This window comes from Chlamydotis macqueenii, chromosome 2, assembly GCF_036417535.1.
Source record: "Chlamydotis macqueenii isolate bChlMac1 chromosome 2, bChlMac1.mat, whole genome shotgun sequence".
NCBI lineage: Eukaryota > Metazoa > Chordata > Aves > Otidiformes > Otididae > Chlamydotis > Chlamydotis macqueenii.
The window spans coordinates 38,126,372-38,140,352 of NC_141557.1; the positions used below are offsets into that span (position 1 = coordinate 38,126,372).

At 35.2% G+C, this 13,981-nt stretch overlaps 1 protein-coding gene across 4 annotated transcripts in view; it reads right to left on the minus strand.

Moving 5' to 3' along the window:
* The window catches only part of TBC1D5 (TBC1 domain family member 5), a 325,821-nt gene that overhangs the window by 261,166 nt on the left and 50,674 nt on the right, over positions 1–13,981 (minus strand). The gene's annotated exons all lie outside the window — the stretch shown is intronic.

Below are 13,981 nucleotides of genomic sequence, written 5' to 3' on the forward strand. Positions count from 1 at the left end.
GAAACACTATCTTTCCTTTTTGAAAAGCTGGTACTTTACTTTAGTTCTACAGTGCTTCCACTGAGAACTCAACCATCTAGACACACTTTAAAAAAAAAAAAAAAAAAAAAAAGTCCTAGAAGACAGTGATTTTGCAGGTAAGTACCCAAATAGCTCCTGTAATCTGACCACTGTTGTCAAAACAAATTAAATTGCATTTAGAAATAAATGATGAAAAATCACTTACTTTGAATGAATAAATTTTGGGATTTCTTTCTAAGAAATTAAATAAAATACAATTATCTACACATGAACACATAAAACAGTTCCAACTAAATAATTCTGGAAATCTTTTTATTTGGATTAGTATCCTAGTTGCAATATACTAGCATATAAATATATTTTTATTCTAGAGCATACTTTGAGTTATTAAGCCTGGCATTAAATTTTGTAACAAGATGTAATATATCTAATTCAAGAGGGCTTAGAGTATTCCTGTATTACTTATTAATATGTTAAGTGACTGTTTGGACAATTGATTTCAACTAGGTTTTGTGACTAAAACATGTGACAAAATACAATTTTCAGATTACATAGTCCATTTGTCATAACCACTGCTCTTTCTGATTTCTATAGGTGTTAACAAATTAACCAAAAAAGCTGCACTGACTAAACAAAGAACAGTAGCCAACTCAGAATTCAAAAGCAACTATCAGCATCTTTTATATACAGCTTTTAGCACAGCATCTTTACTACTTTTCCTTGCTATCCTGCTTTCCTATTGCCTTCCTTTGCTTTTTGTATCCTCCTTCCTGCATTTTCCCCTTAAACAAACCAAAGTCTTCAAATAATAAAACAATGAATATGTCTATTTGCAGAGAACTTACTACAATGAGACTATAGGCTTGTGCTCAAGTAATAACAAATACATTGCTCAGATACCACAACAACCCAATTCTGGCACAGCTGGATTCAATCAGTGACTGGTTTGCTTAGAAAGATCAATATATTTCACATACTAATCTTGGAAATTCTTACTGAAACAACAGAAACATCCCCAGACAATGGCTAAATAATGTTAATATAGCAAAAGAAATAGAAAATATTTTTTTTTCCCGTTTCTCTATATAAGTTCTAAAAACAGAGGTGATGACAATGTATTTTGTACCAGTGCAGCACAATGATTTTCTCATTATTCATACTGCTGTGATATTAGTTCACAACAAGTTACACTGCAGAACAGTCTCTATAAGTTTTTCCTGACTTATAAATTAATTGAACAGAGCACAGAGAATGGGAAAAGCGTGTCTCCCCATTTAAGTATTTGGACTAGCTGAAATCAAAAGGCAGACTTACTGTAAACGTGAAGAAAATTACATCAGAGGAAACAAAAAAATTGAAGATATGAATACGTTACTGAAATAATTTACAAAAGAGAATATAAGATTATGTTAAGATTGGTATAACATGACACAAGATATAAAGGTCATTTTTCTTGAAAAGTAAGAGAGAAAGTAACTTGACTACATGGACTAGAGAGTATCAGTAAGTAGAAATAGGAAAGAAACTGTCCATATTTTAGCAAAGGTGACGACATCCTCATGCCGACTGTTGACTTTGTCTGAAGAATCCATACTAGACCTTTCTGAAATCTGCACGGGGACTAATCTAAATCAATACCGTGGCAAAGGCAGACTATCTGCCAGACTTCTTGAAAATTACTTACAGAAAATAGTCTTCAAAATATGAATGAAGGGCTTTCCTTTCTTGTGTAGATGCATACATACCACAGAGGATGCAGGAAAGCAAGAATTCAGTGTCATAACGTATGCTAGTAGAAGGTTCCCAATAACTGCAGTAACTCTAATGTTGAAAGAAATTACTAGGAAGAAAATGCAGATAACAATTTAATTTAAACTTCTAAATGGAAATGTTTAGGAAAGCCACATCTTGCAGCTAACAAAACAGGGACAGCAGCACGTACTTTCCAAAAGAGTCTTCATGTTTCCCATGGCACACTAGTCCTAAAACCATGCTCCTCCTTGGAAGATTGAGAACATGAAAAAATCCCAATGCTTTGCCAGTTGTTCTCAGTAAGTCTTAACTTCACTATTCTTTCAACATACATTAAACTAAAGACACTTAATGAAGCAGGAGGAGGGAAAGAGACTGGAAACAAAGAAAAGAAACTAGGTTAATTTTGCTGTTCTCTGTTCTTCCACCCCCAATACCCTTTCCCTTCAAAAGAAATTACATAACTAAGAATAAAAGTAGCAAATAATATAAATTACCTTGATATTTCACTATTTTAGTAAATAAATTTGATTCTCTTCTCATCAAGATTCAATGGTGTTTCAAAGATTTACACTGGATCTAAACCTGAATGCTTTCCCACACAGTTTTTCCATTTAAGTAACTAAACTTTAGACTACACTTTAATTCTGAATAGCCACGTATTACTTTTTTTTTGTTTTACACCTGTCCATCATAATACTGTACCAGAATTAGAAACTAAAAATACTAAAACTGACATGAAGCTGTACTGAAAGTATTTTAAGAAGAACAATTAATTTAAAAACAGAATATGTGGCATGCTTAAAGTATGGAATTTGGTTACTGAAGATAGTCTAGGAATGTCCCACTTCTGCATTGCTTCTCAGGTATACATATATGCACAAAAGAGCATTTTAAGATGCCAGATGCCAGAAGCTGTGTAAGATACTCACTTGTATAGGTCTATTAAATCTGTGAATGCAGGAGCTGCTGCATTTCACAGTCTATTATTTATATGACAGAATGAAGATCTGAAAACATGAAATATAGCCTTAAATTATTCACTTATTCTTTTCACAAAAGGAGAAACCGTCAATCTAACACTAAAAGACTTCAACTATATTTCTAAAGGTCTCATGAAAATTGCCTTATTTATCAAAACTTTATTCCCTCTGTTTGTTCATTAAATACTGTAGCTTTGCATTAAGGTCAAGCAGTGTCAACCAATTACTGTTGTTGAAAAAGTCCTACTTCCTTAATACTCAAAGAAACCACGGTATATAGTGAATTATTTTAATAGGCAAACTGTTTACCCAAAGTACATCTCAACCATAAAAATGTATTTTAAGGGTTTCTATCAACAATCAATTATAGTACTATTTATTATCACAGCAGCACTAAGCATGATTCTTCATCTGCTTAAATGCCAGCCTTAAAAAAAAAATACACATCCATTTTAGCATATTCAGCAATATCCTGTTCTCAGCTCATACCAAAGAAAAGTAAATAAAATTAAGTGACTTATAAAGCAAACTGAAAGGTAAAAGATAAAACATTGAATTTTAAAGAGACAATATCAACTGGTATAAACATTCTGGCTTCTTTCCTCATTCTCCTTTGATGGGCAAAAGGGCTTGACTCATCCCACAGACCAGAAAAAAAAATCACTCCACTTTCACCCCTCTTAATTGTACAGTTTTATTTTAGGGGAAAATTCTCTGTCTTGCAATATACAAGAAGAACAAGTGAACAACAGCTGAATGACAGATTTTAAGTGGTTACACACAAATTTATTAAACACCATGAAAAGGTCACCCATGGGCCATCATACCAAATTCCAAAGTCACAGTCATTCAGGACAGAAGGATTTCTGTCAGATATTCTAATGTAACAATTTAGGATAGAGTTCCCCTTGTCCTAATTCAATCTTTTCTCCAATTCATTTTAATGGCCTGTGGTTCAAAAGGCTAGAGTGATTATTTTAGTATGTAATCATCTCTGTCTTTACGCTTCACACAAGCAAAATTTTGGATCTCATTTCCCTTTGGAACTGAGCTGTTTACTCCTATTCCACCTAGTACGTAAGATGAAAGAACACTTAATTTTCTGATGGTAACCTTTGAAATCTTACTGCTATGAGCCCAACTGTGCTTTTCTGAAGTTACAAAACAAGCAAAACCAAGGAAAATTTCTTCTACACATCCTGTCAGCTTGTCTCACTAGAAAAAAGTTTGCATCCATGTCCTGTACCAGTGATCAATAGGACCTACAACGATACAAGACACATATACCATTGCCACAAACAAGAAAGAGAGGAAATAATGTAACAAAAGGAATGAAAAAAAAACAAAACCCTGAAGAAAGTCATGCTGAAAATTACGGAGGAAGAGAGATGTAACAGAGCAGGATCTGTTGTCTCATTATTTCCAAGAGATCAGAATAAAGAAAATCAAAAGAAGTAGCAAAGGGAAAAAAAAACCTCTAACCAAACTTAGAACAAGCCCTCTCCTGTCCCCCCAGGTACGCTAAGTCCCATCTCCAAATTCCAGTCTGCCATTGAAACCTAAAAAGATTTTAGAACCAACTATCACACAACTAATTTTCTAGAAGATATAGGAAGATAAAAAAATACAGATCCCTTCAAACTCATCTGAACTACTTCACTTGAAGGGTGTTAACTGGCTTCATGGATGAATCATTTTCAAATGACTGAAATCGGAGAGCAGTTGCTCTTGAAAAGAAATTTTCAACAGCTCTGTCAAACCAGGCATGTATTTCAAATGGATCTCAGAGATATGGCTTTAGATTTGTTCCTATCTGATATTTTCACAACAATCCCAGTGACTGGAAGGCAGTGTGATTATAAAATCAGCAGATAATACAATGCTGGGAGAAACCAGCAGCTCCTCAAAGGACAGGATCTGACTTCTAAATGCTTTTGAAAATGGGAGATATGGTCAGAAATCAACAAGGTGATTCAATAAACACACATCTGAAGTCCTACATTTAGAAAAGCACATCACAGACATGAACACAAAACAGACCAGCAATAAAACATTACACAGGGAACCAACGGACAGAGAAGAACACAAATCAAAACAGTACATTTTGTTGTATCTTTCAAAAACATATGTCACTGAAATCAGCTGGCAAGCATGTGATATGTATGTGGGTGGGTGTGTGCACGCATGTGTGTGCATGCTTGTGGAGAGCTGACAATTACTTTTCTCCATCTCTTACTGTGTTGTATACAGTTTTGGACACCAGAATTCTCTAAAAGATGTAGGCAAACTATGAAAAGTCAGCTGGAGTGCGACTTCTAGGAGTGCTGGGCTATTTCACTCACTGAAACTTCTCAAGAAAAGGTTTGATCAATGTACTTGATCCTGCTGCAGGAAAGATGAAAAAGATGGCAATCTGGGATCTTCCAGGCAACACATTTCTCCAGCATCAGTCCACCTGCCACAGATAACCAAGTAAGAGACTGAAGAAAAAGGAAGGCTGCCTCTGATCATCTTCAACAGCATAATCTCTCTCACTTACCTCCTGTCTTCAGACTACCATATTCAAAACCATCACATCAGCTTCCCTTGCTACTAGACAGGTGGAGAGGAGATTATTACTCTGGACAGTTGGTTTTAAATTTCTTCAGTATGAATCAATACTAGATTGAGCACATTTGTGGGTAACTTTTCTTGTTTTATCATTCTGTGGCTAAAATCACCTGGCATTTAATGTAAAAAAAAACCCATGCATCACTGATCATTTTTGTTTTCATGTTACATATATATCCTTAAAAGGAGTATTGCATTGAGTATAGTTGAAGCTGAAGAAAGGATACGTTGAAGAAAGGATATCCTGAAATGCACAACATGAAAACAAAATGTTTTCAGAAGGCCTCCTTTCCCTGTGCTGGCTTCTTCAGTCATTTCAAAGATAGCTCTTAACAATTCCTTACCTTATGTCCTGTAATAAAAACTGAGAATTGTTTCCAAAACTAAAGTGGCATTCTAATCAACAGCTCTTCTGTGAATTAGAGAACAATCTTTAGCTTTATGGGACATGTCATTTCAGCGTCGTAGATCAGAGGAAATGGATCTTCTGTACTGATGAAACCATCTTTGTGAGCATAGAGAGAATAAGGTCTGCTTTTCTAGATCCATCAGCTCTACTGGATAACACTAGCCAGCAGTGGGAGATATGGAGGTGGGTTGTAAGATAAGGAACAGGCTAGAGGCAAGAAGAGCTGTTATAATTATAGCTGGGAACACAGAATTTGTTAAAGGAAGTCTACTGTATAATTGCATTTGAAAATTTAGCAAGATGCCCAGAGGCTGGCTTGCAGCTGTCAGGAACTGGTAACGCTAGAGTTCTGCTCAGGAGGCAACCACCACTGCAGCTAAGCACACCTCCTTGTAGTTGAGCTGACTTGATAAAGCAAAAGAATTACTTCAGCTAAAATTAGTAAGATTACACAACATGTGAGATTATACCTATTCTCAGTAAAAAGTGTCCAGAGATTGGGCACTATTTTAAAGGAAATTAAATGTAAATCTGCTGGTTTTGCTACTACATTAATGTATTTTTGAATGAGTGACAACGGTAGTATTTTGTGAATTGCATATTTTATTTAATAACAGTTAAAATTCAGGTGTTTTTTAGATATTAATTCATAATCAAATTAACCTCATCTATAGGTTAGTATAAGTTGGCATATAAAGTCACAGTTCTCACTTTGGTTTATCTGGCCCAATCAAATGAAAATGAATGAGTGAAATGTAGGCAGATGCAAGATTTAAGATAAATAAATAAATAAATAAATAAATAGTTCTGTGTATCCGTTTCTTCCTCGGATTTAGAGCTAAAGTGATATTGCTACTGAGCAACAACTGGTAAACTACAAACAATGACTGAAAGTGGTAATCTGCAAACAAACTGATCAAGTACGAAGTACGATAAAGCCTTTTTGGAAAAAAACATAGGATTAAACAAATTTTAAAAAAACACTCATTTCCTATGAAGCTATTTATTCTACTTTAAAAAGTACATTTGGCTAATTCAAATATTAGAAAATTAAGTGCTAAGCATGTTGGAAATTATCACCAACCGTAAGTATTACTGGTGTTTGTTTAAAACACATCCAGATAAAGAAGTGAACAAGAATCATAATACAGTCATAAATTTGTTCATATTTGGCATGTTGGCAGAATTCAAAGTTATGTCATCATATTATCATTGCAAGAAAATGAAAAGCTCTAGAAGACAGAGCAGAGACAACAAGCCTAAAACAAAACCTCATAGCAGAATTATTTCTAAATATTATGACAGTTGTTTCTTTTATTACAAACTTACAAACTTATAAGAAATTTAAGTATATATGTCTACTTGGCATTACGGACTGTAAGGACAGGAAACTGGGCGTTATTTCACCTTTAATTAAACCAGCTACTGCTTCCATTTTGAAAAGGTGAAGACCGAAAAAAATGCTTAAATCCTCAAATAACAGCTAAGTGCTGGAATCATAAACATATGCTTATCAACTATTCCATATTTGCTTCATCAGCCTCAAGATATTCGTGTTTGACGCCTCTTTATTACAATCAGTTTAAATACTACAGTTGTCTTTTCTATAGAAAGGCAGATATATTTTCTAAGTATCATTGGTTTTGCTTACTTCAAAACTGTTCTCAACTTAAGACTGAATGAAAAGTTCCTTTCTGTGCCTCAAGGCTGGCTTTTGCTCTGTGTAACAGGACTATAACAAGATTGCTTTTTGCTGTAACATTTCATTCAAGAAGGAGGGAGGGAAAAGAATAAGAAATCGACTATTTTATACAAATTTCTCTCCTCTAATTTTCATTATCTGAAGATGGGTGTTTGAAGGATGATCATTTCAACAAAAAAGGGGCACCTGTTGGACATTCAAAGTTTCAGTTTTGTTTTACTTTTACAAATAATTAATCTTTACAAGTTAAAGTATTCTTTTGCTTTCATTTTGAAAATAAAACACAGTCACTCAAAAGACAAACTAAATTTCAGTGCCTTTTTTTTTAAAAAGAGAAACTAAAACTCATTCTGAAAGAAACTTCAGAAGCACAATACTGATTTCAGACAATGACCTAGGTTTTATTCAAATATTATTTTATCACAACTGTCTAACTTCAAATATTCTGAGCCTTGGTCAATTCTGGTTGCACAGAGATTGCAAATGTAAAAAAAGATGCCAGGCTTCATATTGATTTCCTCTACTTCAAGCGTAACAGTTTACTATGTTGACTTTTGTCATATTCATATATATTATACTACGTAACATCGCTTTAAGGACTTCAATAATCCCTTCAGGAATGTACAGAGAAGAACCCAGTCTTTCATCTAAAACACTATTGTAGAAGAACAAAAGCATCTTCATGAAATAGTTAACCTTATGTATCAACAATTCCACAGTAAAATACAAGAAAGCAAACTACATTAAATTGCTCATAGATGCATGTTCTTGATGCTACTCTGGTGAAAGAAAAGCCTTTAAACTGCTTAATAATAATTTTGAAAGAAAAAGAATATCTTGTGTGGAATTCTTCCATAGATTCTAATCTGTAAGCACACAAATCTATAAATTTAGAAGGCACTTCTACCTTTATTGTAACACACAAAGCCCTCTCAAACATAAAAACAAAACAGAAGAAAGACAAGTCAGAATGACCTTCCTTGCTAGTACATAATGCAATATGAACACTGCTCACATTTGTAGAAAATGTACTATTCCCAAGACAGGAAACTTTTATGTGAAAAGCTTTGTATGGAAATAAAATTTTCCAATAAAATTGACAAGTGCTAGTTCCTCAACTGACAAAAAATGAATGAAATCTGGCTGTGGTTCCAAGTAGCTCTACTTCTTCTGCAACTTGATGTTCCCATCATCACAAGGGAGGTGTGTATTCAAAACGGTTTTAACACACAGGGATCTACACCACCACACCTTGAGTGATGACTGCTGAAGACCAGTCCGATTAAAGCTCAAACACTGCAAATAAAAAGACAGCTTGCCATATCTCTGGCAAAACTTGTTTTGACTCTGCACATATCTGTACATACATATAAGAGACCATCCTGTCTTTCAGATTATAACTCTCTTGAAAAAGAATATTTGATAGTTTTATGTTTTAGTTAAGGAGTTATGACTTCTGTTACTCTTATCACTACACCTATCCGTAACATATGATAATTTGTTTTCACCTTCTCTTACTAGCACTTATCTATGTATCTATCCACTGAAAATAGCAATTTTAAAAAAAGTTGCACAGCACAACACAACTAGATACATGAAGTCAACATTTACTAGAGTTTTAAGACCTATGACTGTTTTTATGAGATTCAGGTTACCCAACCACCAGAAGGCATACTTTCACACGAAGTACGGTATTGGAACCGGCCCCATTTAACATCTTTGTCAGCAACATGGACATTGGGATAGAGTGTACCCACAGCAAGTTCACCAACAACACCAAGCTGTGCGGTGCGGTTGACTCACTGGAGGGAAGGGATGCCATCCAGAGGGACCTTGTAAACCTGGAGAGGTGGGCCAATGCAAACTTCACGAAGTTCAACCAGGCCAAGTGCAAGGTCCTGCATACATGTCAGGGCAATCTCAGGCACAAATATAGACTGGGCAGAGAATGGACTGACAGCAGCCCTGAGGAGAAGGACTTGGGTGTGTTAGTGGATGAGAAACTCAACATGAGCCAAAAATGCACGCTTGCAGCCCAGAAGGCCAACCGCATCCTGGGCTGCATCAAAAGAAGCGTGGCCAGCAGGCTGAAGGAGGTGATTCTGCCCCCTACTCTGCCCTGGTGAGACCCCACCTGGAGTACTGTGTCCAGTTCTGGAGCCCCCAACATAAGAAGGACATGGACCAGTTGGAGAGGGTCCAGAGGAGGGCCACAAAGACGATAAGAGGCTAGAGTACCTCTCCTATGAGGACAGGCTGAGAGAGTTGGGGCTGTTCAGCCTGGAGGAGAGAAGGCTCCAGGGAGACTTCCAGTGGTCTTCCAGTACCTAAAGGGGGTCTACAGGAAAGATGGGGACAAACTCTTCAGCGGGGCCTGTTGTGATAGGACAAGGAGTAATGGTTTTAAAATAGAGGGAGGTAGATTCAGACTTGATATTAGGAAAAAAAATTTTACAGTCAGAGTGGTGGAACACTGGAACAGGTTACCCAGAGAGCTGGTAGATGTCTCCTCCCGGGAAACATTCAAGGCCAGGTTGGATGAGGCTCTGAGCAACCTGATCTAGTTGGAGACATCTCTGCTTCTTGCACAGAGGTTGGACTAGAAGACCCTTAAAAGTTCCTTCCAACCCTAACTATTCCATGATTCTGTAATGGTACTTTCAATGGGAATAAAATAGTCTACTGTTTCTAAAATTACTTTCAAATATTTTAAATAGTTTGCCTCTATTCTTTTCCTCACAAAACAAGGGATGTCAAAGAGCATATAACAATTCCTAAATTAAGGAAAGAAAAACAAGAATGCACATTATATATAAAGTAGTAATAGGCAGAGACAACTTCACTAGGCTGCGACACATGACATCTGCTAGACTATTATAATAATAAATGGGAAAAGTAGGTGAGATTCTGTCAACAGCAAGGTATGAAGAAATGCATCTTCATCAGAATGACAAACATATCCGTCTTTAACAAACGCAGGTCAAACTGAAATTCAAGTATCTATGAGTTAAAATATTTTCATTTTATTTAATCCTCTTTCCTTTTTGATTTTAACAATTTCACTGAATCATAAGTCTTCATTTATCAGATACATATTTATGTAATTTAATTTATTTTTAGCGAGGATAAATTAAGCTTGCTAATAATCAATGGCTAAAAACTGACAAGAAACAGTTTACTACTTTTTCAGACTTTTGCAAATCACTTTAACTATGCAAACTAGTAACTTATATTTTCAAACAACAGCCTAAAAATACTACACATAGATTCATGACTCCTACTGGCATAACCATGCAGGTGTCACACAGGTACTGGAATAGCTTTGGCTCTGCAATTGACCAGATGAATGGTAAAACCACCAATCTCCTGGGGATCATACCATGTATTTGATGGTATGTGTGAGCTACAAAAAAAAATTTTCTCATATAAAAAAAAGAAGAGGGAAATTGCGACTTTCTGAAGGTAGGTCGTGTTCCCATAACTCATGTTTCTTATGGTTCATTTTGCTGCATGCTTTTATTTTTCAATTCCATGTCATCAGATGAGAACAAATCAAAAGAACTGTTACAAAATTCTTATTCAATGGAGACTGAAAATTGTTGTTGGCTGCTTTAAAAAAAGTCAGAATATTGTCTTTGTATTTGCGACTATTTAGTCATTTCAAATTTAGATATTTACCTGTAAAGTAACATTTACCAAATCAGAACAATTTTCTGCACATAAAAAAGTAGCAGAAATTTAAAATCACCAAGCAAACAGTCAAGTCACAATGCAATGATAGGTTTTGGTAAGAGCCACAGATGGAAGAATTCAGGAAAGTAAATGGAACAGGTATTTATTTTGTTTGTTTTTTATATGGAAAGATACTTGGAAAAGAAATTCCCCAGAGGTACTAAAATAGAAAATTTTGAAAGAAAGATGGTAGGGAAAAAAGGTGAAAAATTAATATCAGTGTATTCCTACATATTCGCTTGCTTGATGCCTTGTTAGTTTTGGGGTCATTCCAATGCTGTGCTGGTGAAGACAGTCTGTACGATGATATTTACTTTTAAACCACTTTTAATAAATTAATGAGTGATTTGGTCACTTATTTTCAGACTTCAGTAGAATCTGATGGCATTAAGATACCAGAGAGACTGATTTGGCAATAGTGTCCTTATCTCATGTGTACTCTCACTTCATAACTATTGTCTCTTGTAACATATAAAAGAGGCGGCTTGAAGTGTAAGGAAGGAAACCACAAAAATGCTCCCATTTCAATGCACTCTAATAAATGTATAACATAGTCTAACGCTGATTTAAGGTGACCTAACAGTAGACTGGCCCAAACAGATATCCCATTTTGGCCCTGTCACCGCTTTTCTCCAGAAAATAAGTTTCTACACAATTTCAGTTCATGGTAACTCTGAAATCTGAAATTTGTTCATGTCCAAAACTGAAACAAGAAGAGTATCTACAGAACACTACTCATCAGCATACATGGCTGCATGACACTTCATAATTTGGTTACTAAAAGTTTTAACTAAAAGATCCAGGTATAACTCACTACTCTGTCTGACTCGTAGCACAGTTTTGCATCCTGAATCAGTCCACATAAAGAAGACAGATGTGCACATAGCACATTGCAAACCAACACAGTAGCTCTATGGGGGCAGGATCTTCCTTTCTCTCTTAAAACTCTTCCACAGAAGCTTTCTGGAAAGAGACAAGCCTTTGCACATTTCAATAAAATTACTCTTCAGCAAATACGTATTGCCCATCAACTCTACTAGAAGCTGCAAAGAAACTGGAATAGCTTCACATAACCTGATAAAGATACACTTCTGACTTCACCATGTTTCTCAGGAGTAGAAGCAGCAAATTTCTGAGGTTGAAGGCAAGGAATTTGTCAGTCCACATCTGTGGCTTTTTGCGAAGTTTATTCAACAGATTCACAGAATCATAGAATGGTTAGAGTTGGAAGGGACCTTCAAAGGTCATCTAATCATCAATTGCTACAGATACAAGAGAAACTAAAATAAGGTACAGAAGTTACATGAATGGGATATGGTGCATTTCAATATATTTCAGGTGTTCTTTTTCATTTTCCAATACAAATACAAAAACAAGTATCAAACTTCATCAACAGAAATTATCTAGAATTATGAAAACATAACTATTTTATAAATAAATATATAATCTGATAATTACTGCTAGAAAGCATCAATTTAAGCTCATCTGTTTTCAGAGGGGAGAAAAAAAATCCCCAACAGCCATATTTGTTAATACCTTAATGTAAATTTGGAATTGATAAGGTAAACTTCAAGAACCTGAAAATTCAATCACAGCAATCTAAATGACCAGCTAATAGCAAAAAAAAAAATAATAGATGTAGTGTAGATTTTACTCTGTGGCATAAAGTTGTTGACAATACATTCCTCAATAAAGAAAAATTGAATTATAGCCTTAGGGTAGTTTAATTTGGTACAAATTTTGAATAATGTTATATACATTTCCAAAGCAGATGCTAAGAGACTCTACAAGGACACTCAGCTCAATCAGAAGCCAGATTAAAGTTCCATCTGGAACGAAACAGTTCCACAGCTCTATTACAATTAGCAGAGTCACCAATGTCAGATTCAAAAGTTGGGCGATGTGAAACTCTCTCTTCAAAATACAGATATCAGCCCAGACACTAAACAAGTAGTTCATGCATCTTTAAAACAGAACTTTTTAAGCAGTAACAAACTTGTGCTTTTGTAGCTCGGATGGGAACTCTCATTTGTATTATTATGGTCATGTGAATCACAAAGATTATCCAGACACAACGATTTGATACCACCTCTCCCACTGCATGCATGTAGCATTAAAAATCACACATGTTCAAGTAGCTGTAATACTAAAAATGTCAGGAGGCTGAGAACAGCACAGAAGTTATTTGCATGAAATAAAACTCAAGATTGATTTCAAATTGCCCTGATCTTTGCCTTCCCAATTCCCAGACTTCTTCTTACGATAAAAAGCTTTTCACAACATGTCATGCTGAAGAACTGCACCCTCAAGTGATCCATCTTCAGACAAAATAAGAACAGAATTACCTATGAAACCTATGGTTGAAAGTCAAAGCCTAATTCTTCAGCCAAATATTCAAGATAACAGCATTTTCCTAGATTTAAGCAAGAGCCAAGTTTCAACTCAAGTTTACTAAAAGAAAGCATCCTTTCAAAGAACAATTCGGCAAACAGCAATGCTGATACATAGACAGTAACAAACACATTTGAGACAGAAAAACAAAATATGCCACAAGACTTAAATTTACTATTTCACCATTTAAATAAATAATGCATCACATAAATAAGCGAGCCTGAGTGCAGAAGTTAGAAATCAAATGCCCACATCTTGCATCTCTTTCCCCCCAAATAAATCCACAATGGATAAGTAGCAAAACAGACTTTTAAAAAATTACATCTCATTACATACATTTTCATCAAGAAAAGACTTGGTTAAAGAGCATATTTATGTTTT